Raw genomic sequence first — 26,320 nt, forward strand, 5'->3', positions numbered from 1 at the left:
CTTGAGTGCAGGTGTGCAGCAGGAGGGCTTGGAGAGCGGGGAGGTAAAAGTGAATGTGAAAGAGCCATGGAGGAGAGTGACCCCTGCTGGAGGAAAAGCAAAAGCCTACAGCACCTGGTATTCCCAGGCGGGATCCCATCCAAGTACTAACCAGGCCCGACCCTGCTTAGCTTCCGAGATCAGACGAGATCGGGCGCGTTCAGGGTGGTGTGGCCGTAGGCAGTACTCAGGCTCTCCTTCAAGCCTCTTCTACTTGTCACGGGCAGCCTGGCCTCCGCCTTTCCTCGGCTCTACTACCCAGGACAAGCCGCCTGCTGCTGCTGCTGCTGCTGCTGCTGCTGCTGCTGCTACTGTTTCCTTCTCACCCACCGGCACAACTGACACACCGCCCCGTCTCTCCTCTCTCACTCACTCTCCTCAAACCCCTGCCTCCCCCCCCGTTGCTTTGCTCCCTCTTTAACCTCTTCCTGACCGCACCTCCTCAGGCACAAGCACACCACGCCAGCCTGGCCTCAACCGCTCCTCCTTCTCCTTCCCGCCTTCCCCTGGCCTGACTTCAAGCCTTTGGCTCGCAGGGCTGAGCACCACACCAGCCGCGGGGAGCAAGCTTTGGACACAGCAGCCGCAAAGAGCACCGCAAAGCAAGGGGCCTACGCTCGCTTGCCAGCCAGACCTCTCGGGGCGCCGGACAGCGCTCCCGCCTCCCTGCCCCTGACCCAAACCAAGGCTAGGGACCCTGCTGGCACCGGGGCCTACAAACGCCAGTTCCTTGCGCTCCGGCCCTCGCTCTTTTTCACCGCCCCAGTGGCCGGCTCCCCCTTGCGCACACCACAGGGCCCTGACGCACAGGCCCCTGCCTCCAGCAGCGGGCCCGGCGCTCTAACCGCCTCAGGGCGCAGGTATCGTGGCCTTCGGCGGCTCTGTTGCTTCTGGCTGGCTTGGGGGGCCGGCGCGCGTGCCTTCCCCGCTGCTGTCCCCCGGCCTGGGGAGCGCAGCGGAATGTGTCGGCGCAAGGCGACTGGAGAGCAGGCGTGAGAGCGCCAAAGCGGCTGAGGAGAGCGCTGGCAAAGGGCTGGGCCGCGGAGCCTAAGCGGGATGCAGGACGGGGCTAGCTGGCTGGGGCTGGCGTCTGAGCGTTGCTCCGCTGCCGGAGGGGGCTGGATGCGTGGCCAGCTCCTGAGGGACACAGAGAAGAAAGCCAGCGTGTTTTGAAAAGAGCGGCCCGCAAAAGGGAAGCGGGCTCAGAAAAGCCTAGGCTGGCCTGGGGACTTTGGGGGAGCTACAGTGAAGGAAAGGAGTATTTCACCCCCTGCTGATTTTGAATCTTTGCCCGCTCACAAACAAATGATCGATCGGTCTAAAAATCCAATGCTAGGTGTATTGACTGAGAGACAGACTAGCAAGAAAACATTCAAAAGAACTGCATGTCTAACCAATGATGCGCTGATTCGCATGTTCCTGAGGGAAATAGGTATTCCATCCCCTATCATTCAGCGGCATTTCTGGCTCCCAGGTGTCTTTCACACAGGTAACAAGCTGAGATTAGAAGCAGCCTCTTAAAGGGAGAGATGCTAATCTCATTTTCTGACCTGTATAAAAGACACCTGTCCACAGGAGCAATCAAACCATCAGATTCCAAACCCTCCACCACGGCAAAGACCAAAGAGCTGTCCAGGGATGTCAGGAACAGGATCGAAGACCTACACAAGGCTGGACTGGGCTACCAAACTATGGCCAAGCAGCTTGGTGAGAAGGTGACAACAGTCGGTGCAATCATTCGCAAATGGAAGAAACACAAAGCAACTGTCAGTCTCCCTAGGACCGGTGCCCCGTGCAAGATCTCCCCTCGTGGAGTGTCAATGATCATGACAACAGTGAGGCATCATCCCAGAACTACGAGTGAGGATCTTGTCAATCATCTCCGGCCAGCTGGGACCGCAGTCACCAAGAGAACAATGGGTAACACACTACGCCGACGAGGATTGAAATCCCGCAGTGCCCGCAAGGTCCCTCTGCTCAAGAGAGCACATGTCCAGGCCCGTCTGAAGTTTGCCACTGAACATCTGAATGAGGCAGAGCAGGACTGGTTGAAAGTGTCGTGGTCAGATGAGACGACCAACATGGAGCTCTTTGGCATCAACTCAACTCGCCGTGTTTGGAGGCAGAGGACGAGGAATGCTGCCTATGACCCCAAGAACACCATCCCAACTGTCAAACATGGTGGTGGAAATATGCTGCTTTGGGGGTGTTTTTCTGCTAAGGGGACAGGACAACTGCACCGCATCAAGGGGACCATGGACGGGGCAATGGAGCGGCAAATCTTGGGCAAGAACCTTCTCCCCTCAGCCAGGGCATTGAAAATGAATGGCGGGTGGCTGTTCCAGCATGACAAGGAGCCAAAACACGCGGCCAAGGCAACAAAGCAGCGGCTGGAGAAGAAGCACGTTAAGCTCCTGGAGTGGCCTAGCCAGTCTCCAGACCTTCATCCGGCTGACAATATCTCTGTGGAGGGAGCTGAAAGTTGGAGTTGCCAAACGTCAGCCGCCAAACCTTCATGATTTGGAGAGGATCTGCCAAGAGGAGTGGGCCAAAATCCCTCCTGAGATGTGTGCAAAGCTGGTGGCCAACTCCAGGTAACGCCTGACCTCTGGGATTGCCAAGAAGGGATTTGCCAGCAAGCACTAAGCCCTGTTTTGTGAAGGGGATGAGATACCTGTGTTCCCTGGTGAACCTGCAAATGAGCGCCTGATTTGTTAGCCATGCATTTCTTGTGAGTTTTTTTCTTGCTCTTCTGTCTGTGAGTGTTCCAATGCAGCTAGCATTGTATTTTGAGAGGGCTGATTTGTTTGTGAGTGGGCCGAGCTGGCAAATGAGCAGGGGATGAAAAGGTTGTTTCCTTGAGTGCAGGTGTGCAGCAGGAGGGCTTGGAGAGCGGGGAGGTAAAAGTGAATGTGAAAGAGCCATGGAGGAGAGTGACCCCTGCTGGAGGAAAAGCAAAAGCCTACAGCACCTGGTATTCCCAGGCGGTCTCCCATCCAAGTACTAACCAGGCCCGACCCTGCTTAGCTTCCGAGATCAGACGAGATCGGGCGCGTTCAGGGTGGTGTGGCCGTAGGCAGTACTCAGGCTCTCCTTCAAGCCTCTTCTACTTGTCACGGGCAGCCTGGCCTCCGCCTTTCCTCGGCTCTACTACCCAGGACAAGCCGCCTGCTGCTGCTGCTGCTGCTGCTGCTGCTGCTGCTGCTGCTGCTGCTGCTGCTGCTGCTGCTGCTGCTGCTGCTGCTGCTGCTACTGTTTCCTTCTCACCCACCGGCACAACTGACACACCGCCCCGTCTCTCCTCTCTCACTCACTCTCCTCAAACCCCTGCCTCCCCCCCCGTTGCTTTGCTCCCTCTTTAACCTCTTCCTGACCGCACCTCCTCAGGCACAAGCACACCACGCCAGCCTGGCCTCAACCGCTCCTCCTTCTCCTTCCCGCCTTCCCCTGGCCTGACTTCAAGCCTTTGGCTCGCAGGGCTGAGCACCACACCAGCCGCGGGGAGCAAGCTTTGGACACAGCAGCCGCAAAGAGCACCGCAAAGCAAGGGGCCTACGCTCGCTTGCCAGCCAGACCTCTCGGGGCGCCGGACAGCGCTCCCGCCTCCCTGCCCCTGACCCAAACCAAGGCTAGGGACCCTGCTGGCACCGGGGCCTACAAACGCCAGTTCCTTGCGCTCCGGCCCTCGCTCTTTTTCACCGCCCCAGTGGCCGGCTCCCCCTTGCGCACACCACAGGGCCCTGACGCACAGGCCCCTGCCTCCAGCAGCGGGCCCGGCGCTCTAACCGCCTCAGGGCGCAGGTATCGTGGCCTTCGGCGGCTCTGTTGCTTCTGGCTGGCTTGGGGGGCCGGCGCGCGTGCCTTCCCCGCTGCTGTCCCCCGGCCTGGGGAGCGCAGCGGAATGTGTCGGCGCAAGGCGACTGGAGAGCAGGCGTGAGAGCGCCAAAGCGGCTGAGGAGAGCGCTGGCAAAGGGCTGGGCCGCGGAGCCTAAGCGGGATGCAGGACGGGGCTAGCTGGCTGGGGCTGGCGTCTGAGCGTTGCTCCGCTGCCGGAGGGGGCTGGATGCGTGGCCAGCTCCTGAGGGACACAGAGAAGAAAGCCAGCGTGTTTTGAAAAGAGCGGCCCGCAAAAGGGAAGCGGGCTCAGAAAAGCCTAGGCTGGCCTGGGGACTTTGGGGGAGCTACAGTGAAGGAAAGGAGTATTTCACCCCCTGCTGATTTTGAATCTTTGCCCGCTCACAAACAAATGATCGATCGGTCTAAAAATCCAATGCTAGGTGTATTGACTGAGAGACAGACTAGCAAGAAAACATTCAAAAGAACTGCATGTCTAACCAATGATGCGCTGATTCGCATGTTCCTGAGGGAAATAGGTATTCCATCCCCTATCATTCAGCGGCATTTCTGGCTCCCAGGTGTCTTTCACACAGGTAACAAGCTGAGATTAGAAGCAGCCTCTTAAAGGGAGAGATGCTAATCTCATTTTCTGACCTGTATAAAAGACACCTGTCCACAGGAGCAATCAAACCATCAGATTCCAAACCCTCCACCACGGCAAAGACCAAAGAGCTGTCCAGGGATGTCAGGAACAGGATCGAAGACCTACACAAGGCTGGACTGGGCTACCAAACTATGGCCAAGCAGCTTGGTGAGAAGGTGACAACAGTCGGTGCAATCATTCGCAAATGGAAGAAACACAAAGCAACTGTCAGTCTCCCTAGGACCGGTGCCCCGTGCAAGATCTCCCCTCGTAGAGTGTCAATGATCATGACAACAGTGAGGCATCATCCCAGAACTACGAGTGAGGATCTTGTCAATCATCTCCGGCCAGCTGGGACCGCAGTCACCAAGAGAACAATGGGTAACACACTACGCCGACGAGGATTGAAATCCCGCAGTGCCCGCAAGGTCCCTCTGCTCAAGAGAGCACATGTCCAGGCCCGTCTGAAGTTTGCCACTGAACATCTGAATGAGGCAGAGCAGGACTGGTTGAAAGTGTCGTGGTCAGATGAGACGACCAACATGGAGCTCTTTGGCATCAACTCAACTCGCCGTGTTTGGAGGCGGAGGACGAGGAATGCTGCCTATGACCCCAAGAACACCATCCCAACTGTCAAACATGGTGGTGGAAATATGCTGCTTTGGGGGTGTTTTTCTGCTAAGGGGACAGGACAACTGCACCGCATCAAGGGGACCATGGACGGGGCAATGGAGCGGCAAATCTTGGGCAAGAACCTTCTCCCCTCAGCCAAGGCATTGAAAATGAATGGCGGGTGGCTGTTCCAGCATGACAAGGAGCCAAAACACGCGGCCAAGGCAACAAAGCAGCGGCTGGAGAAGAAGCACGTTAAGCTCCTGGAGTGGCCTAGCCAGTCTCCAGACCTTCATCCGGCTGACAATATCTCTGTGGAGGGAGCTGAAAGTTGGAGTTGCCAAACGTCAGCCGCCAAACCTTCATGATTTGGAGAGGATCTGCCAAGAGGAGTGGGCCAAAATTCCTCCTGAGATGTGTGCAAAGCTGGTGGCCAACTCCAGGTAACGCCTGACCTCTGGGATTGCCAAGAAGGGATTTGCCAGCAAGCACTAAGCCCTGTTTTGTGAAGGGGATGAGATACCTGTGTTCCCTGGTGAACCTGCAAATGAGCGCCTGATTTGTTAGCCATGCATTTCTTGTGAGTTTTTTTCTTGCTCTTCTGTCTGTGAGTGTTCCAATGCAGCTTTCATTGTATTTTGAGAGGGCTGATTTGTTTGTGAGTGGGCCGAGCTGGCAAATGAGCAGGGGATGAAAAGGTTGTTTCCTTGAGTGCAGGTGTGCAGCAGGAGGGCTTGGAGAGCTGGGAGGTAAAAGTGAATGTGAAAGAGCCATGGAGGAGAGTGACCCCTGCTGGAGGAAAAGCAAAAGCCTACAGCACCTGGTATTCCCAGGCGGTCTCCCATCCAAGTACTAACCAGGCCCGACCCTGCTTAGCTTCCGAGATCAGACGAGATCGGGCGCGTTCAGGGTGGTGTGGCCGTAGGCAGTACTCAGGCTCTCCTTCAAGCCTCTTCTACTTGTCACGGGCAGCCTGGCCTCCGCCTTTCCTCGGCTCTACTACCCAGGACAAGCCGCCTGCTGCTGCTGCTGCTGCTGCTGCTGCTGCTGCTACTGTTTCCTTCTCACCCACCGGCACAACTGACACACCGCCCCGTCTCTCCTCTCTCACTCACTCTCCTCAAACCCCTGCCTCCCCCCCCGTTGCTTTGCTCCCTCTTTAACCTCTTCCTGACCGCACCTCCTCAGGCACAAGCACACCACGCCAGCCTGGCCTCAACCGCTCCTCCTTCTCCTTCCCGCCTTCCCCTGGCCTGACTTCAAGCCTTTGGCTCGCAGGGCTGAGCACCACACCAGCCGCGGGGAGCAAGCTTTGGACACAGCAGCCGCAAAGAGCACCGCAAAGCAAGGGGCCTACGCTCGCTTGCCAGCCAGACCTCTCGGGGCGCCGGACAGCGCTCCCGCCTCCCTGCCCCTGACCCAAACCAAGGCTAGGGACCCTGCTGGCACCGGGGCCTACAAACGCCAGTTCCTTGCGCTCCGGCCCTCGCTCTTTTTCACCGCCCCAGTGGCCGGCTCCCCCTTGCGCACACCACAGGGCCCTGACGCACAGGCCCCTGCCTCCAGCAGCGGGCCCGGCGCTCTAACCGCCTCAGGGCGCAGGTATCGTGGCCTTCGGCGGCTCTGTTGCTTCTGGCTGGCTTGGGGGGCCGGCGCGCGTGCCTTCCCCGCTGCTGTCCCCCGGCCTGGGGAGCGCAGCGGAATGTGTCGGCGCAAGGCGACTGGAGAGCAGGCGTGAGAGCGCCAAAGCGGCTGAGGAGAGCGCTGGCAAAGGGCTGGGCCGCGGAGCCTAAGCGGGATGCAGGACGGGGCTAGCTGGCTGGGGCTGGCGTCTGAGCGTTGCTCCGCTGCCGGAGGGGGCTGGATGCGTGGCCAGCTCCTGAGGGACACAGAGAAGAAAGCCAGCGTGTTTTGAAAAGAGCGGCCCGCAAAAGGGAAGCGGGCTCAGAAAAGCCTAGGCTGGCCTGGGGACTTTGGGGGAGCTACAGTGAAGGAAAGGAGTATTTCACCCCCTGCTGATTTTGAATCTTTGCCCGCTCACAAACAAATGATCGATCGGTCTAAAAATCCAATGCTAGGTGTATTGACTGAGAGACAGACTAGCAAGAAAACATTCAAAAGAACTGCATGTCTAACCAATGATGCGCTGATTCGCATGTTCCTGAGGGAAATAGGTATTCCATCCCCTATCATTCAGCGGCTTTTCTGGCTCCCAGGTGTCTTTCACACAGGTAACAAGCTGAGATTAGAAGCAGCCTCTTAAAGGGAGAGATGCTAATCTCATTTTCTGACCTGTATAAAAGACACCTGTCCACAGGAGCAATCAAACCATCAGATTCCAAACCCTCCACCACGGCAAAGACCAAAGAGCTGTCCAGGGATGTCAGGAACAGGATCGAAGACCTACACAAGGCTGGACTGGGCTACCAAACTATGGCCAAGCAGCTTGGTGAGAAGGTGACAACAGTCGGTGCAATCATTCGCAAATGGAAGAAACACAAAGCAACTGTCAGTCTCCCTAGGACCGGTGCCCCGTGCAAGATCTCCCCTCGTGGAGAGTCAATGATCATGACAACAGTGAGGCATCATCCCAGAACTACGAGTGAGGATCTTGTCAATCATCTCCGGCCAGCTGGGACCGCAGTCACCAAGAGAACAATGGGTAACACACTACGCCGACGAGGATTGAAATCCCGCAGTGCCCGCAAGGTCCCTCTGCTCAAGAGAGCACATGTCCAGGCCCGTCTGAAGTTTGCCACTGAACATCTGAATGAGGCAGAGCAGGACTGGTTGAAAGTGTCGTGGTCAGATGAGACGACCAACATGGAGCTCTTTGGCATCAACTCAACTCGCCGTGTTTGGAGGCGGAGGACGAGGAATGCTGCCTATGACCCCAACAACACCATCCCAACTGTCAAACATGGTGGTGGAAATATGCTGCTTTGGGGGTGTTTTTCTGCTAAGGGGACAGGACAACTGCACCGCATCAGGGGGACCATGGATGGGGCAATGGAGCGGCAAATCTTGGGCAAGAACCTTCTCCCCTCAGCCAGGGCATTGAAAATGAATGGCGGGTGGCTGTTCCAGCATGACAAGGAGCCAAAACACGCGGCCAAGGCAACAAAGCAGCGGCTGGAGAAGAAGCACGTTAAGCTCCTGGAGTGGCCTAGCCAGTCTCCAGACCTTCATCCGGCTGACAATATCTCTGTGGAGGGAGCTGAAAGTTGGAGTTGCCAAACGTCAGCCGCCAAACCTTCATGATTTGGAGAGGATCTGCCAAGAGGAGTGGGCCAAAATCCCTCCTGAGATGTGTGCAAAGCTGGTGGCCAACTCCAGGTAACGCCTGACCTCTGGGATTGCCAAGAAGGGATTTGCCAGCAAGCACTAAGCCCTGTTTTGTGAAGGGGATGAGATACCTGTGTTCCCTGGTGAACCTGCAAATGAGCGCCTGATTTGTTAGCCATGCATTTCTTGTGAGTTTTTTTCTTGCTCTTCTGTCTGTGAGCGTTCCAATGCAGCTAGCATTGTATTTTGAGAGGGCTGATTTGTTTGTGAGTGGGCCGAGCTGGCAAATGAGCAGGGGATGAAAAGGTTGTTTCCTTGAGTGCAGGTGTGCAGCAGGAGGGCTTGGAGAGCGGGGAGGTAAAAGTGAATGTGAAAGAGCCATGGAGGAGAGTGACCCCTGCTGGAGGAAAAGCAAAAGCCTACAGCACCTGGTATTCCCAGGCGGTCTCCCATCCAAGTACTAACCAGGCCCGACCCTGCTTAGCTTCCGAGATCAGGCGCGTTCAGGGTGGTGTGGCCGTAGGCAGTACTCAGGCTCTCCTTCAAGCCTCTTCTACTTGTCACGGGCAGCCTGGCCTCCGCCTTTCCTCGGCTCTACTACCCAGGACAAGCCGCCTGCTGCTGCTGCTGCTGCTGCTGCTGCTGCTGCTGCTACTGTTTCCTTCTCACCCACCGGCACAACTGACACACCGCCCCGTCTCTCCTCTCTCACTCACTCTCCTCAAACCCCTGCCTCCCCCCCCGTTGCTTTGCTCCCTCTTTAACCTCTTCCTGACCGCACCTCCTCAGGCACAAGCACACCACGCCAGCCTGGCCTCAACCGCTCCCCTTCTCCTTCCCGCCTTCCCCTGGCCTGACTTCAAGCCTTTGGCTCGCAGGGCTGAGCACCACACCAGCCGCGGGGAGCAAGCTATGGACACAGCAGCCGCAAAGAGCACCGCAAAGCAAGGGGCCTACGCTCGCTTGCCAGCCAGACCTCTCGGGGCGCCGGACAGCGCTCCCGCCTCCCTGCCCCTTACCCAAACCAAGGCTAGGGACCCTGCTGGCACCGGGGCCTACAAACGCCAGTTCCTTGCGCTCCGGCCCTCGCTCTTTTTCACCGCCCCAGTGGCCGGCTCCCCCTTGCGCACACCACAGGGCCCTGACGCACAGGCCCCTGCCTCCAGCAGCGGGCCCGGCGCTCTAACCGCCTCAGGGCGCAGGTATCGTGGCCTTCGGCGGCTCTGTTGCTTCTGGCTGGCTTGGGGGGCCGGCGCGCGTGCCTTCCCCGCTGCTGTCCCCCGGCCTGGGGAGCGCAGCGGAATGTGTCGGCGCAAGGCGACTGGAGAGCAGGCGTGAGAGCGCCAAAGCGGCTGAGGAGAGCGCTGGCAAAGGGCTGGGCCGCGGAGCCTAAGCGGGATGCAGGACGGGGCTAGCTGGCTGGGGCTGGCGTCTGAGCGTTGCTCCGCTGCCGGAGGGGGCTGGATGCGTGGCCAGCTCCTGAGGGACACAGAGAAGAAAGCCAGCGTGTTTTGAAAAGAGCGGCCCGCAAAAGGGAAGCGGGCTCAGAAAAGCCTAGGCTGGCCTGGGGACTTTGGGGGAGCTACAGTGAAGGAAAGGAGTATTTCACCCCCTGCTGATTTTGAATCTTTGCCCGCTCACAAACAAATGATCGATCGGTCTAAAAATCCAATGCTAGGTGTATTGACTGAGAGACAGACTAGCAAGAAAACATTCAAAAGAACTGCATGTCTAACCAATGATGCGCTGATTCGCATGTTCCTGAGGGAAATAGGTATTCCATCCCCTATCATTCAGCGGCTTTTCTGGCTCCCAGGTGTCTTTCACACAGGTAACAAGCTGAGATTAGAAGCAGCCTCTTAAAGGGAGAGATGCTAATCTCATTTTCTGACCTGTATAAAAGACACCTGTCCACAGGAGCAATCAAACCATCAGATTCCAAACCCTCCACCACGGCAAAGACCAAAGAGCTGTCCAGGGATGTCAGGAACAGGATCGAAGACCTACACAAGGCTGGACTGGGCTACCAAACTATGGCCAAGCAGCTTGGTGAGAAGGTGACAACAGTCGGTGCAATCATTCGCAAATGGAAGAAACACAAAGCAACTGTCAGTCTCCCTAGGACCGGTGCCCCGTGCAAGATCTCCCCTCGTGGAGTGTCAATAATCATGACAACAGTGAGGCATCATCCCAGAACTACGAGTGAGGATCTTGTCAATCATCTCCGGCCAGCTGGGACCGCAGTCACCAAGAGAACAATGGGTAACACACTACGCCGACGAGGATTGAAATCCCGCAGTGCCCGCAAGGTCCCTCTGCTCAAGAGAGCACATGTCCAGGCCCGTCTGAAGTTTGCCACTGAACATCTGAATGAGGCAGAGCAGGACTGGTTGAAAGTGTCGTGGTCAGATGAGACGACCAACATGGAGCTCTTTGGCATCAACTCAACTCGCCGTGTTTGGAGGCGGAGGACGAGGAATGCTGCCTATGACCCCAAGAACACCATCCCAACTGTCAAACATGGTGGTGGAAATATGCTGCTTTGGGGGTGTTTTTCTGCTAAGGGGACAGGACAACTGCACCGCATCAGGGGGACCATGGACGGGGCAATGGAGCGGCAAATCTTGGGCAAGAACCTTCTCCCCTCAGCCAGGGCATTGAAAATGAATGGCGGGTGGCTGTTCCAGCATGACAAGGAGCCAAAACACGCGGCCAAGGCAACAAAGCAGCGGCTGGAGAAGAAGCACGTTAAGCTCCTGGAGTGGCCTAGCCAGTCTCCAGACCTTCATCCGGCTGACAATATCTCTGTGGAGGGAGCTGAAAGTTGGAGTTGCCAAACGTCAGCCGCCAAACCTTCATGATTTGGAGAGGATCTGCCAAGAGGAGTGGGCCAAAATCCCTCCTGAGATGTGTGCAAAGCTGGTGGCCAACTCCAGGTAACGCCTGACCTCTGGGATTGCCAAGAAGGGATTTGCCAGCAAGCACTAAGCCCTGTTTTGTGAAGGGGATGAGATACCTGTGTTCCCTGGTGAACCTGCAAATGAGCGCCTGATTTGTTAGCCATGCATTTCTTGTGAGTTTTTTTCTTGCTCTTCTGTCTGTGAGCGTTCCAATGCAGCTAGCATTGTATTTTGAGAGGGCTGATTTGTTTGTGAGTGGGCCGAGCTGGCAAATGAGCAGGGGATGAAAAGGTTGTTTCCTTGAGTGCAGGTGTGCAGCAGGAGGGCTTGGAGAGCGGGGAGGTAAAAGTGAATGTGAAAGAGCCATGGAGGAGAGTGACCCCTGCTGGAGGAAAAGCAAAAGCCTACAGCACCTGGTATTCCCAGGCGGTCTCCCATCCAAGTACTAACCAGGCCCGACCCTGCTTAGCTTCCGAGATCAGGCGCGTTCAGGGTGGTGTGGCCGTAGGCAGTACTCAGGCTCTCCTTCAAGCCTCTTCTACTTGTCACGGGCAGCCTGGCCTCCGCCTTTCCTCGGCTCTACTACCCAGGACAAGCCGCCTGCTGCTGCTGCTGCTGCTGCTACTGTTTCCTTCTCACCCACCGGCACAACTGACACACCGCCCCGTCTCTCCTCTCTCACTCACTCTCCTCAAACCCCTGCCTCCCCCCCCGTTGCTTTGCTCCCTCTTTAACCTCTTCCTGACCGCACCTCCTCAGGCACAAGCACACCACGCCAGCCTGGCCTCAACCGCTCCCCTTCTCCTTCCCGCCTTCCCCTGGCCTGACTTCAAGCCTTTGGCTCGCAGGGCTGAGCACCACACCAGCCGCGGGGAGCAAGCTATGGACACAGCAGCCGCAAAGAGCACCGCAAAGCAAGGGGCCTACGCTCGCTTGCCAGCCAGACCTCTCGGGGCGCCGGACAGCGCTCCCGCCTCCCTGCCCCTGACCCAAACCAAGGCTAGGGACCCTGCTGGCACCGGGGCCTACAAACGCCAGTCCCTTGCGCTCCGGCCCTCGCTCTTTTTCACCGCCCCAGTGGCCGGCTCCCCCTTGCGCACACCACAGGGCCCTGACGCACAGGCCCCTGCCTCCAGCAGCGGGCCCGGCGCTCTAACCGCCTCAGGGCGCAGGTATCGTGGCCTTCGGCGGCTCTGTTGCTTCTGGCTGGCTTGGGGGGCCGGCGCGCGTGCCTTCCCCGCTGCTGTCCCCCGGCCTGGGGAGCGCAGCGGAATGTGTCGGCGCAAGGCGACTGGAGAGCAGGCGTGAGAGCGCCAAAGCGGCTGAGGAGAGCGCTGGCAAAGGGCTGGGCCGCGGAGCCTAAGCGGGATGCAGGACGGGGCTAGCTGGCTGGGGCTGGCGTCTGAGCGTTGCTCCGCTGCCGGAGGGGGCTGGATGCGTGGCCAGCTCCTGAGGGACACAGAGAAGAAAGCCAGCGTGTTTTGAAAAGAGCGGCCCGCAAAAGGGAAGCGGGCTCAGAAAAGCCTAGGCTGGCCTGGGGACTTTGGGGGAGCTACAGTGAAGGAAAGGAGTATTTCACCCCCTGCTGATTTTGAATCTTTGCCCGCTCACAAACAAATGATCGATCGGTCTAAAAATCCAATGCTAGGTGTATTGACTGAGAGACAGACTAGCAAGAAAACATTCAAAAGAACTGCATGTCTAACCAATGATGCGCTGATTCGCATGTTCCTGAGGGAAATAGGTATTCCATCCCCTATCATTCAGCGGCATTTCTGGCTCCCAGGTGTCTTTCACACAGGTAACAAGCTGAGATTAGAAGCAGCCTCTTAAAGGGAGAGATGCTAATCTCATTTTCTGACCTGTATAAAAGACACCTGTCCACAGGAGCAATCAAACCATCAGATTCCAAACCCTCCACCACGGCAAAGACCAAAGAGCTGTCCAGGGATGTCAGGAACAGGATCGAAGACCTACACAAGGCTGGACTGGGCTACCAAACTATGGCCAAGCAGCTTGGTGAGAAGGTGACAACAGTCGGTGCAATCATTCGCAAATGGAAGAAACACAAAGCAACTGTCAGTCTCCCTAGGACCGGTGCCCCGTGCAAGATCTCCCCTCGTGGAGTGTCAATGATCATGACAACAGTGAGGCATCATCCCAGAACTACGAGTGAGGATCTTGTCAATCATCTCCGGCCAGCTGGGACCGCAGTCACCAAGAGAACAATGGGTAACACACTACGCCGACGAGGATTGAAATCCCGCAGTGCCCGCAAGGTCCCTCTGCTCAAGAGAGCACATGTCCAGGCCCGTCTGAAGTTTGCCACTGAACATCTGAATGAGGCAGAGCAGGACTGGTTGAAAGTGTCGTGGTCAGATGAGACGACCAACATGGAGCTCTTTGGCATCAACTCAACTCGCCGTGTTTGGAGGCAGAGGACGAGGAATGCTGCCTATGACCCCAAGAACACCATCCCAACTGTCAAACATGGTGGTGGAAATATGCTGCTTTGGGGGTGTTTTTCTGCTAAGGGGACAGGACAACTGCACCGCATCAAGGGGACCATGGACGGGGCAATGGAGCGGCAAATCTTGGGCAAGAACCTTCTCCCCTCAGCCAGGGCATTGAAAATGAATGGCGGGTGGCTGTTCCAGCATGACAAGGAGCCAAAACACGCGGCCAAGGCAACAAAGCAGCGGCTGGAGAAGAAGCACGTTAAGCTCCTGGAGTGGCCTAGCCAGTCTCCAGACCTTCATCCGGCTGACAATATCTCTGTGGAGGGAGCTGAAAGTTGGAGTTGCCAAACGTCAGCCGCCAAACCTTCATGATTTGGAGAGGATCTGCCAAGAGGAGTGGGCCAAAATCCCTCCTGAGATGTGTGCAAAGCTGGTGGCCAACTCCAGGTAACGCCTGACCTCTGGGATTGCCAAGAAGGGATTTGCCAGCAAGCACTAAGCCCTGTTTTGTGAAGGGGATGAGATACCTGTGTTCCCTGGTGAACCTGCAAATGAGCGCCTGATTTGTTAGCCATGCATTTCTTGTGAGTTTTTTTCTTGCTCTTCTGTCTGTGAGTGTTCCAATGCAGCTAGCATTGTATTTTGAGAGGGCTGATTTGTTTGTGAGTGGGCCGAGCTGGCAAATGAGCAGGGGATGAAAAGGTTGTTTCCTTGAGTGCAGGTGTGCAGCAGGAGGGCTTGGAGAGCGGGGAGGTAAAAGTGAATGTGAAAGAGCCATGGAGGAGAGTGACCCCTGCTGGAGGAAAAGCAAAAGCCTACAGCACCTGGTATTCCCAGGCGGGATCCCATCCAAGTACTAACCAGGCCCGACCCTGCTTAGCTTCCGAGATCGGGCGCGTTCAGGGTGGTGTGGCCGTAGGCAGTACTCAGGCTCTCCTTCAAGCCTCTTCTACTTGTCACGGGCAGCCTGGCCTCCGCCTTTCCTCGGCTCTACTACCCAGGACAAGCCGCCTGCTGCTGCTGCTGCTGCTGCTGCTGCTGCTGCTGCTGCTGCTGCTGCTGCTGCTGCTGCTGCTGCTACTGTTTCCTTCTCACCCACCGGCACAACTGACACACCGCCCCGTCTCTCCTCTCTCACTCACTCTCCTCAAACCCCTGCCTCCCCCCCCGTTGCTTTGCTCCCTCTTTAACCTCTTCCTGACCGCACCTCCTCAGGCACAAGCACACCACGCCAGCCTGGCCTCAACCGCTCCTCCTTCTCCTTCCCGCCTTCCCCTGGCCTGACTTCAAGCCTTTGGCTCGCAGGGCTGAGCACCACACCAGCCGCGGGGAGCAAGCTTTGGACACAGCAGCCGCAAAGAGCACCGCAAAGCAAGGGGCCTACGCTCACTTGCCAGCCAGACCTCTCGGGGCGCCGGACAGCGCTCCCGCCTCCCTGCCCCTGACCCAAACCAAGGCTAGGGACCCTGCTGGCATCGGGGCCTACAAACGCCAGTTCCTTGCGCTCCGGCCCTCGCTCTTTTTCACCGCCCCAGTGGCCGGCTCCCCCTTGCGCACACCACAGGGCCCTGACGCACAGGCCCCTGCCTCCAGCAGCGGGCCCGGCGCTCTAACCGCCTCAGGGCGCAGGTATCGTGGCCTTCGGCGGCTCTGTTGCTTCTGGCTGGCTTGGGGGGCCGGCGCGCGTGCCTTCCCCGCTGCTGTCCCCCGGCCTGGGGAGCGCAGCGGAATGTGTCGGCGCAAGGCGACTGGAGAGCAGGCGTGAGAGCGCCAAAGCGGCTGAGGAGAGCGCTGGCAAAGGGCTGGGCCGCGGAGCCTAAGCGGGATGCAGGACGGGGCTAGCTGGCTGGGGCTGGCGTCTGAGCGTTTCTCCGCTGCCGGAGGGGGCTGGATGCGTGGCCAGCTCCTGAGGGACACAGAGAAGAAAGCCAGCGTGTTTTGAAAAGAGCGGCCCGCAAAAGGGAAGCGGGCTCAGAAAAGCCTAGGCTGGCCTGGGGACTTTGGGGGAGCTACAGTGAAGGAAAGGAGTATTTCACCCCCTGCTGATTTTGAATCTTTGCCCGCTCACAAACAAATGATCGATCGGTCTAAAAATCCAATGCTAGGTGTATTGACTGAGAGACAGACTAGCAAGAAAACATTCAAAAGAACTGCATGTCTAACCAATGATGCGCTGATTCGCATGTTCCTGAGGGAAATAGGTATTCCATCCCCTATCATTCAGCGGCATTTCTGGCTCCCAGGTGTCTTTCACACAGGTAACAAGCTGAGATTAGAAGCAGCCTCTTAAAGGGAGAGATGCTAATCTCATTTTCTGACCTGTATAAAAGACACCTGTCCACAGGAGCAATCAAACCATCAGATTCCAAACCCTCCACCACGGCAAAGACCAAAGAGCTGTCCAGGGATGTCAGGAACAGGATCGAAGACCTACACAAGGCTGGACTGGGCTACCAAACTATGGCCAAGCAGCTTGGTGAGAAGGTGACAACAGTCGGTGCAATCATTCGCAAATGGAAGAAACACAAAGCAACTGTCAGTCTCCCTAGGACCGGTGCCCCGTGCAAGATCTCCCCTCGTAGAGTGTCAATGATCATGACAACAGTGAGGCATCATCCCAGAACTACGAGTGAGGATCTTGTCAATCATCTCCGGCCAGCTGGGACCGCAGTCACCAAGAGAACAATGGGTAGCACACTACGCCGACGAGGATTGAAATCCCGCAGTGCCCGCAAGGTCCCTCTGCTCAAGAGAGCACATGTCCAGGCCCGTCTGAAGTTTGCCACTGAACATCTGAATGAGGCAGAGCAGGACTGGTTGAAAGTGTCGTGGTCAGATGAGACGACCAACATGGAGCTCTTTGGCATCAACTCAACTCGCCGTGTTTGGAGGCGGAGGACGAGGAATGCTGCCTATGACCCCAACAACACCATCCCAACTGTCAAACATGGTGGTGGAAATATGCTGCTTTGGGGGTGTTTTTCTGCTAAGGGGACAGGACAACTGCACCGCATCAAGGGGACCATGGACGGGGCAATGGAGCGGCAAATCTTGGGCAAGAACCTTCTCCCCTCAGCCAGGGCATTGAAAATGAATGGCGGGTGGCTGTTCCAGCATGACAAGGAGCCAAAACACGCGGCCAAGGCAACAAAGCAGCGGCTGGAGAAGAAGCACGTTAAGCTCCTGGAGTGGCCTAGCCAGTCTCCAGACCTTCATCCGGCTGACAATATCTCTGTGGAGGGAGCTGAAAGTTGGAGTTGCCAAACGTCAGCCGCCAAACCTTCATGATTTGGAGAGGATCTGCCAAGAGGAGTGGGCCAAAATCCCTCCTGAGATGTGTGCAAAGCTGGTGGCCAACTCCAGGTAACGCCTGACCTCTGGGATTGCCAAGAAGGGATTTGCCAGCAAGCACTAAGCCCTGTTTTGTGAAGGGGATGAGATACCTGTGTTCCCTGGTGAACCTGCAAATGAGCGCCTGATTTGTTAGCCATGCATTTCTTGTGAGTTTTTTTCTTGCTCTTCTGTCTGTGAGTGTTCCAATGCAGCTAGCATTGTATTTTGAGAGGGCTGATTTGTTTGTGAGTGGGCCGAGCTGGCAAATGAGCAGGGGATGAAAAGGTTGTTTCCTTGAGTGCAGGTGTGCAGCAGGAGGGCTTGGAGAGCGGGGAGGTAAAAGTGAATGTGAAAGAGCCATGGAGGAGAGTGACCCCTGCTGGAGGAAAAGCAAAAGCCTACAGCACCTGGTATTCCCAGGCGGTCTCCCATCCAAGTACTAACCAGGCCCGACCCTGCTTAGCTTCCGAGATCAGACGAGATCGGGCGCGTTCAGGGTGGTGTGGCCGTAGGCAGTACTCAGGCTCTCCTTCAAGCCTCTTCTACTTGTCACGGGCAGCCTGGCCTCCGCCTTTCCTCGGCTCTACTACCCAGGACAAGCCGCCTGCTGCTGCTGCTGCTGCTGCTGCTGCTGCTGCTGCTGCTGCTGCTGCTGCTGCTACTGTTTCCTTCTCACCCACCGGCACAACTGACACACCGCCCCGTCTCTCCTCTCTCACTCACTCTCCTCAAACCCCTGCCTCCCCCCCCGTTGCTTTGCTCCCTCTTTAACCTCTTCCTGACCGCACCTCCTCAGGCACAAGCACACCACGCCAGCCTGGCCTCAACCGCTCCTCCTTCTCCTTCCCGCCTTCCCCTGGCCTGACTTCAAGCCTTTGGCTCGCAGGGCTGAGCACCACACCAGCCGCGGGGAGCAAGCTTTGGACACAGCAGCCGCAAAGAGCACCGCAAAGCAAGGGGCCTACGCTCGCTTGCCAGCCAGACCTCTCGGGGCGCCGGACAGCGCTCCCGCCTCCCTGCCCCTGACCCAAACCAAGGCTAGGGACCCTGCTGGCACCGGGGCCTACAAACGCCAGTTCCTTGCGCTCCGGCCCTCGCTCTTTTTCACCGCCCCAGTGGCCGGCTCCCCCTTGCGCACACCACAGGGCCCTGACGCACAGGCCCCTGCCTCCAGCAGCGGGCCCGGCGCTCTAACCGCCTCAGGGCGCAGGTATCGTGGCCTTCGGCGGCTCTGTTGCTTCTGGCTGGCTTGGGGGGCCGGCGCGCGTGCCTTCCCCGCTGCTGTCCCCCGGCCTGGGGAGCGCAGCGGAATGTGTCGGCGCAAGGCGACTGGAGAGCAGGCGTGAGAGCGCCAAAGCGGCTGAGGAGAGCGCTGGCAAAGGGCTGGGCCGCGGAGCCTAAGCGGGATGCAGGACGGGGCTAGCTGGCTGGGGCTGGCGTCTGAGCGTTGCTCCGCTGCCGGAGGGGGCTGGATGCGTGGCCAGCTCCTGAGGGACACAGAGAAGAAAGCCAGCGTGTTTTGAAAAGAGCGGCCCGCAAAAGGGAAGCGGGCTCAGAAAAGCCTAGGCTGGCCTGGGGACTTTGGGGGAGCTACAGTGAAGGAAAGGAGTATTTCACCCCCTGCTGATTTTGAATCTTTGCCCGCTCACAAACAAATGATCGATCGGTCTAAAAATCCAATGCTAGGTGTATTGACTGAGAGACAGACTAGCAAGAAAACATTCAAAAGAACTGCATGTCTAACCAATGATGCGCTGATTCGCATGTTCCTGAGGGAAATAGGTATTCCATCCCCTATCATTCAGCGGCTTTTCTGGCTCCCAGGTGTCTTTCACACAGGTAACAAGCTGAGATTAGAAGCAGCCTCTTAAAGGGAGAGATGCTAATCTCATTTTCTGACCTGTATAAAAGACACCTGTCCACAGGAGCAATCAAACCATCAGATTCCAAACCCTCCACCACGGCAAAGACCAAAGAGCTGTCCAGGGATGTCAGGAACAGGATCGAAGACCTACACAAGGCTGGACTGGGCTACCAAACTATGGCCAAGCAGCTTGGTGAGAAGGTGACAACAGTCGGTGCAATCATTCGCAAATGGAAGAAACACAAAGCAACTGTCAGTCTCCCTAGGACCGGTGCCCCGTGCAAGATCTCCCCTCGTGGAGTGTCAATGATCATGACAACAGTGAGGCATCATCCCAGAACTACGAGTGAGGATCTTGTCAATCATCTCCGGCCAGCTGGGACCGCAGTCACCAAGAGAACAATGGGTAACACACTACGCCGACGAGGATTGAAATCCCGCAGTGCCCGCAAGGTCCCTCTGCTCAAGAGAGCACATGTCCAGGCCCGTCTGAAGTTTGCCACTGAACATCTGAATGAGGCAGAGCAGGACTGGTTGAAAGTGTCGTGGTCAGATGAGACGACCAACATGGAGCTCTTTGGCATCAACTCAACTCGCCGTGTTTGGAGGCGGAGGACGAGGAATGCTGCCTATGACCCCAACAACACCATCCCAACTGTCAAACATGGTGGTGGAAATATGCTGCTTTGGGGGTGTTTTTCTGCTAAGGGGACAGGACAACTGCACCGCATCAGGGGGACCATGGACGGGGCAATGGAGCGGCAAATCTTGGGCAAGAACCTTCTCCCCTCAGCCAGGGCATTGAAAATGAATGGCGGGTGGCTGTTCCAGCATGACAAGGAGCCAAAACACGCGGCCAAGGCAACAAAGCAGCGGCTGGAGAAGAAGCACGTTAAGCTCCTGGAGTGGCCTAGCCAGTCTCCAGACCTTCATCCGGCTGACAATATCTCTGTGGAGGGAGCTGAAAGTTGGAGTTGCCAAACGTCAGCCGCCAAACCTTCATGATTTGGAGAGGATCTGCCAAGAGGAGTGGGCCAAAATCCCTCCTGAGATGTGTGCAAAGCTGGTGGCCAACTCCAGGTAACGCCTGACCTCTGGGATTGCCAAGAAGGGATTTGCCAGCAAGCACTAAGCCCTGTTTTGTGAAGGGGATGAGATACCTGTGTTCCCTGGTGAACCTGCAAATGAGCGCCTGATTTGTTAGCCATGCATTTCTTGTGAGTTTTTTTCTTGCTCTTCTGTCTGTGAGCGTTCCAATGCAGCTAGCATTGTATTTTGAGAGGGCTGATTTGTTTGTGAGTGGGCCGAGCTGGCAAATGAGCAGGGGATGAAAAGGTTGTTTCCTTGAGTGCAGGTGTGCAGCAGGAGGGCTTGGAGAGCGGGGAGGTAAAAGTGAATGTGAAAGAGCCATGGAGGAGAGTGACCCCTGCTGGAGGAAAAGCAAAAGCCTACAGCACCTGGTATTCCCAGGCGGTCTCCCATCCAAGTACTAACCAGGCCCGACCCTGCTTAGCTTCCGAGATCAGGCGCGTTCAGGGTGGTGTGGCCGTAGGCAGTACTCAGGCTCTCCTTCAAGCCTCTTCTACTTGTCACGGGCAGCCTGGCCTCCGCCTTTCCTCGGCTCTACTACCCAGGACAAGCCGCCTGCTGCTGCTGCTGCTGCTGCTGCTGCTGCTGCTGCTGCTGCTACTGTTTCCTTCTCACCCACCGGCACAACTGACACACCGCCCCGTCTCTCCTCTCTCACTCACTCTCCTCAAACCCCTGCCTCCCCCCCCGTTGCTTTGCTCCCTCTTTAACCTCTTCCTGACCGCACCTCCTCAGGCACAAGCACACCACGCCAGCCTGGCCTCAACCGCTCCCCTTCTCCTTCCCGCCTTCCCCTGGCCTGACTTCAAGCCTTTGGCTCGCAGGGCTGAGCACCACACCAGCCGCGGGGAGCAAGCTATGGACACAGCAGCCGCAAAGAGCACCGCAAAGCAAGGGGCCTACGCTCGCTTGCCAGCCAGACCTCTCGGGGCGCCGGACAGCGCTCCCGCCTCCCTGCCCCTGACCCAAACCAAGGCTAGGGACCCTGCTGGCACCGGGGCCTACAAACGCCAGTTCCTTGCGCTCCGGCCCTCGCTCTTTTTCACCGCCCCAGTGGCCGGCTCCCCCTTGCGCACACCACAGGGCCCTGACGCACAGGCCCCTGCCTCCAGCAGCGGGCCCGGCGCTCTAACCGCCTCAGGGCGCAGGTATCGTGGCCTTCGGCGGCTCTGTTGCTTCTGGCTGGCTTGGGGGGCCGGCGCGCGTGCCTTCCCCGCTGCTGTCCCCCGGCCTGGGGAGCGCAGCGGAATGTGTCGGCGCAAGGCGACTGGAGAGCAGGCGTGAGAGCGCCAAAGCGGCTGAGGAGAGCGCTGGCAAAGGGCTGGGCCGCGGAGCCTAAGCGGGATGCAGGACGGGGCTAGCTGGCTGGGGCTGGCGTCTGAGCGTTGCTCCGCTGCCGGAGGGGGCTGGATGCGTGGCCAGCTCCTGAGGGACACAGAGAAGAAAGCCAGCGTGTTTTGAAAAGAGCGGCCCGCAAAAGGGAAGCGGGCTCAGAAAAGCCTAGGCTGGCCTGGGGACTTTGGGGGAGCTACAGTGAAGGAAAGGAGTATTTCACCCCCTGCTGATTTTGAATCTTTGCCCGCTCACAAACAAATGATCGATCGGTCTAAAAATCCAATGCTAGGTGTATTGACTGAGAGACAGACTAGCAAGAAAACATTCAAAAGAACTGCATGTCTAACCAATGATGCGCTGATTCGCATGTTCCTGAGGGAAATAGGTATTCCATCCCCTATCATTCAGCGGCTTTTCTGGCTCCCAGGTGTCTTTCACACAGGTAACAAGCTGAGATTAGAAGCAGCCTCTTAAAGGGAGAGATGCTAATCTCATTTTCTGACCTGTATAAAAGACACCTGTCCACAGGAGCAATCAAACCATCAGATTCCAAACCCTCCACCACGGCAAAGACCAAAGAGCTGTCCAGGGATGTCAGGAACAGGATCGAAGACCTACACAAGGCTGGACTGGGCTACCAAACTATGGCCAAGCAGCTTGGTGAGAAGGTGACAACAGTCGGTGCAATCATTCGCAAATGGAAGAAACACAAAGCAACTGTCAGTCTCCCTAGGACCGGTGCCCCGTGCAAGATCTCCCCTCGTGGAGTGTCAATGATCATGACAACAGTGAGGCATCATCCCAGAACTACGAGTGAGGATCTTGTCAATCATCTCCGGCCAGCTGGGACCGCAGTCACCAAGAGAACAATGGGTAACACACTACGCCGACGAGGATTGAAATCCCGCAGTGCCCGCAAGGTCCCTCTGCTCAAGAGAGCACATGTCCAGGCCCGTCTGAAGTTTGCCACTGAACATCTGAATGAGGCAGAGCAGGACTGGTTGAAAGTGTCGTGGTCAGATGAGACGACCAACATGGAGCTCTTTGGCATCAACTCAACTCGCCGTGTTTGGAGGCGGAGGACGAGGAATGCTGCCTATGACCCCAACAACACCATCCCAACTGTCAAACATGGTGGTGGAAATATGCTGCTTTGGGGGTGTTTTTCTGCTAAGGGGACAGGACAACTGCACCGCATCAAGGGGACCATGGACGGGGCAATGGAGCGGCAAATCTTGGGCAAGAACCTTCTCCCCTCAGCCAGGGCATTGAAAATGAATGGCGGGTGGCTGTTCCAGCATGACAAGGAGCCAAAACACGCGGCCAAGGCAACAAAGCAGCGGCTGGAGAAGAAGCACGTTAAGCTCCTGGAGTGGCCTAGCCAGTCTCCAGACCTTCATCCGACTGACAATATCTCTGTGGAGGGAGCTGAAAGTTGGAGTTGCCAAACGTCAGCCGCCAAACCTTCATGATTTGGAGAGGATCTGCCAAGAGGAGTGGGCCAAAATCCCTCCTGAGATGTGTGCAAAGCTGGTGGCCAACTCCAGGTAACGCCTGACCTCTGGGATTGCCAAGAAGGGATTTGCCAGCAAGCACTAAGCCCTGTTTTGTGAAGGGGATGAGATACCTGTGTTCCCTGGTGAACCTGCAAATGAGCGCCTGATTTGTTAGCCATGCATTTCTTGTGAGTTTTTTTCTTGCTCTTCTGTCTGTGAGTGTTCCAATGCAGCTAGCATTGTATTTTGAGAGGGCTGATTTGTTTGTGAGTGGGCCGAGCTGGCAAATGAGCAGGGGATGAAAAGGTTGTTTCCTTGAGTGCAGGTGTGCAGCAGGAGGGCTTGGAGAGCGGGGAGGTAAAAGTGAATGTGAAAGAGCCATGGAGGAGAGTGACCCCTGCTGGAGGAAAAGCAAAAGCCTACAGCACCTGGTATTCCCAGGCGGTCTCCCATCCAAGTACTAACCAGGCCCGACCCTGCTTAGCTTCCGAGATCAGACGAGATCGGGCGCGTTCAGGGTGGTGTGGCCGTAGGCAGTACTCAGGCTCTCCTTCAAGCCTCTTCTACTTGTCACGGGCAGCCTGGCCTCCGCCTTTCCTCGGCTCTACTACCCAGGACAAGCCGCCTGCTGCTGCTGCTGCTGCTGCTGCTGCTGCTGTTTCCTTCTCACCCACCGGCACAACTGACACACCGCCCCGTCTCTCCTCTCTCACTCACTCTCCTCAAACCCCTGCCTCCCCCCCCCCCCCCGTTGCTTTGCTCCCTCTTTAACCTCTTCCTGACCGCACCTCTTCAGGCACAAGCACACCACGCCAGCCTGGCCTCAACCGCTCCTCCTTCTCCTTCCCGCCTTCCCCTGGCCTGACTTCAAGCCTTTGGCTCGCAGGGCTGAGCACCACACCAGCCGCGGGGAGCAAGCTTTGGACACAGCAGCCGCAAAGAGCACCGCAAAGCAAGGGGCCTACGCTCGCTTGCCAGCCAGACCTCTCGGGGCGCCGGACAGCGCTCCCGCCTCCCTGCCCCTGACCCAAACCAAGGCTAGGGACCCTGCTGGCACCGGGGCCTACAAACGCCAGTTCCTTGCGCTCCGGCCCTCGCTCTTTTTCACCGCCCCAGTGGCCGGCTCCCCCTTGCGCACACCACAGGGCCCTGACGCACAGGCCCCTGCCTCCAGCAGCGGGCCCGGCGCTCTAACCGCCTCAGGGCGCAGGTATCGTGGCCTTCGGCGGCTCTGTTGCTTCTGGCTGGCTTGGGGGGCCGGCGCGCGTGCCTTCCCCGCTGCTGTCCCCCGGCCTGGGGAGCGCAGCGGAATGTGTCGGCGCAAGGCGACTGGAGAGCAGGCGTGAGAGCGCCAAAGCGGCTGAGGAGAGCGCTGGCAAAGGGCTGGGCCGCGGAGCCTAAGCGGGATGCAGGACGGGGCTAGCTGGCTGGGGCTGGCGTCTGAGCGTTGCTCCGCTGCCGGAGGGGGCTGGATGCGTGGCCAGCTCCTGAGGGACACAGAGAAGAAAGCCAGCGTGTTTTGAAAAGAGCGGCCCGCAAAAGGGAAGCGGGCTCAGAAAAGCCTAGGCTGGCCTGGGGACTTTGGGGGAGCTACAGTGAAGGAAAGGAGTATTTCACCCCCTGCTGATTTTGAATCTTTGCCCGCTCACAAACAAATGATCGATCGGTCTAAAAATCCAATGCTAGGTGTATTGACTGAGAGACAGACTAGCAAGAAAACATTCAAAAGAACTGCATGTCTAACCAATGATGCGCTGATTCGCATGTTCCTGAGGGAAATAGGTATTCCATCCCCTATCATTCAGCGGCATTTCTGGCTCCCAGGTGTCTTTCACACAGGTAACAAGCTGAGATTAGAAGCAGCCTCTTAAAGGGAGAGATGCTAATCTCATTTTCTGACCTGTATAAAAGACACCTGTCCACAGGAGCAATCAAACCATCAGATTCCAAACCCTCCACCACGGCAAAGACCAAAGAGCTGTCCAGGGATGTCAGGAACAGGATCGAAGACCTACACAAGGCTGGACTGGGCTACCAAACTATGGCCAAGCAGCTTGGTGAGAAGGTGACAACAGTCGGTGCAATCATTCGCAAATGGAAGAAACACAAAGCAACTGTCAGTCTCCCTAGGACCGGTGCCCTGTGCAAGATCTCCCCTCGTGGAGTGTCAATGATCATGACAACAGTGAGGCATCATCCCAGAACTACGAGTGAGGATCTTGTCAATCATCTCCGGCCAGCTGGGACCGCAGTCACCAAGAGAACAATGGGTAACACACTACGCCGACGAGGATTGAAATCCCGCAGTGCCCGCAAGGTCCCTCTGCTCAAGAGAGCACATGTCCAGGCCCGTCTGAAGTTTGCCACTGAACATCTGAATGAGGCAGAGCAGGACTGGTTGAAAGTGTCGTGGTCAGATGAGACGACCAACATGGAGCTCTTTGGCATCAACTCAACTCGCCGTGTTTGGAGGCGGAGGACGAGGAATGCTGCCTATGACCCCAACAACACCATCCCAACTGTCAAACATGGTGGTGGAAATATGCTGCTTTGGGGGTGTTTTTCTGCTAAGGGGACAGGACAACTGCACCGCATCAAGGGGACCATGGACGGGGCAATGGAGCGGCAAATCTTGGGCAAGAACCTTCTCCCCTCAGCCAGGGCATTGAAAATGAATGGCGGGTGGCTGTTCCAGCATGACAAGGAGCCAAAACACGCGGCCAAGGCAACAAAGCAGCGGCTGGAGAAGAAGCACGTTAAGCTCCTGGAGTGGCCTAGCCAGTCTCCAGACCTTCATCCGGCTGACAATATCTCTGTGGAGGGAGCTGAAAGTTGGCGTTGCCAAACGTCAGCCGCCAAACCTTCATGATTTGGAGAGGATCTGCCAAGAGGAGTGGGCCAAAATCCCTCCTGAGATGTGTGCAAAGCTGGTGGCCAACTCCAGGTAACGCCTGACCTCTGGGATTGCCAAGAAGGGATTTGCCAGCAAGCACTAAGCCCTGTTTTGTGAAGGGGATGAGATGCCTGTGTTCCCTGGTGAACCTGCAAATGAGCGCCTGATTTGTTAGCCATGCATTTCTTGTGAGTTTTTTTCTTGCTCTTCTGTCTGTGAGTGTTCCAATGCAGCTAGCATTGTATTTTGAGAGGGCTGATTTGTTTGTGAGTGGGCCGAGCTGGCAAATGAGCAGGGGATGAAAAGGTTGTTTCCTTGAGTGCAGGTGTGCAGCAGGAGGGCTTGGAGAGCGGGGAGGTAAAAGTGAATGTGAAAGAGCCATGGAGGAGAGTGACCCCTGCTGGAGGAAAAGCAAAAGCCTACAGCACCTGGTATTCCCAGGCGGTCTCCCATCCAAGTACTAACCAGGCCCGACCCTGCTTAGCTTCTGAGATCAGACGAGATCGGGCGCGTTCAGGGTGGTGTGGCCGTAGGC

The 26,320-nt window shown here is 57.0% G+C and overlaps 6 non-coding genes and 4 pseudogenes across 6 annotated transcripts; all 10 read right to left on the reverse strand.

Moving 5' to 3' along the window:
• Nucleotides 1-102: 102 nt before the first annotated feature.
• Nucleotides 103-221, reverse strand: LOC149457232 (5S ribosomal RNA). The gene has a single exon (XR_016313680.1). It is a non-coding gene; the product is annotated as a 5S ribosomal RNA (ribosomal RNA).
• A 2,777-nt stretch (nt 222-2,998) lies between these two features.
• Nucleotides 2,999-3,117, reverse strand: LOC149457233 (5S ribosomal RNA). Its single transcript, XR_016313726.1, has one exon. It is a non-coding gene; the product is annotated as a 5S ribosomal RNA (ribosomal RNA).
• Nucleotides 3,118-5,939: 2,822 nt separating this feature from the next.
• LOC149457234 (5S ribosomal RNA) lies at nt 5,940-6,058 on the reverse strand. Its single transcript, XR_016313728.1, has one exon. It is a non-coding gene; the product is annotated as a 5S ribosomal RNA (ribosomal RNA).
• Nucleotides 6,059-8,832: 2,774 nt separating this feature from the next.
• Nucleotides 8,833-8,941, reverse strand: LOC149457235 (5S ribosomal RNA; annotated as a pseudogene).
• A 2,776-nt stretch (nt 8,942-11,717) lies between these two features.
• LOC149457236 (5S ribosomal RNA) lies at nt 11,718-11,826 on the reverse strand (annotated as a pseudogene).
• A 2,761-nt stretch (nt 11,827-14,587) lies between these two features.
• LOC149457237 (5S ribosomal RNA) lies at nt 14,588-14,696 on the reverse strand (annotated as a pseudogene).
• Nucleotides 14,697-17,503: 2,807 nt separating this feature from the next.
• On the reverse strand, nt 17,504-17,622 carry LOC149457238 (5S ribosomal RNA). The gene has a single exon (XR_016313729.1). It is a non-coding gene; the product is annotated as a 5S ribosomal RNA (ribosomal RNA).
• A 2,795-nt stretch (nt 17,623-20,417) lies between these two features.
• Nucleotides 20,418-20,526, reverse strand: LOC149457239 (5S ribosomal RNA; annotated as a pseudogene).
• Nucleotides 20,527-23,308: 2,782 nt separating this feature from the next.
• Nucleotides 23,309-23,427, reverse strand: LOC149457240 (5S ribosomal RNA). The gene has a single exon (XR_016313730.1). It is a non-coding gene; the product is annotated as a 5S ribosomal RNA (ribosomal RNA).
• A 2,774-nt stretch (nt 23,428-26,201) lies between these two features.
• LOC149457241 (5S ribosomal RNA) lies at nt 26,202-26,320 on the reverse strand. Its single transcript, XR_016313688.1, has one exon. It is a non-coding gene; the product is annotated as a 5S ribosomal RNA (ribosomal RNA).

Source organism: Staurois parvus, unplaced genomic scaffold (genome assembly GCF_062004578.1).
Source record: "Staurois parvus isolate SC_StPar_1 unplaced genomic scaffold, SC_StPar_1.0 ptg000333l, whole genome shotgun sequence".
In the NCBI taxonomy this organism is placed as follows: Eukaryota; Metazoa; Chordata; class Amphibia; order Anura; family Ranidae; genus Staurois; species Staurois parvus.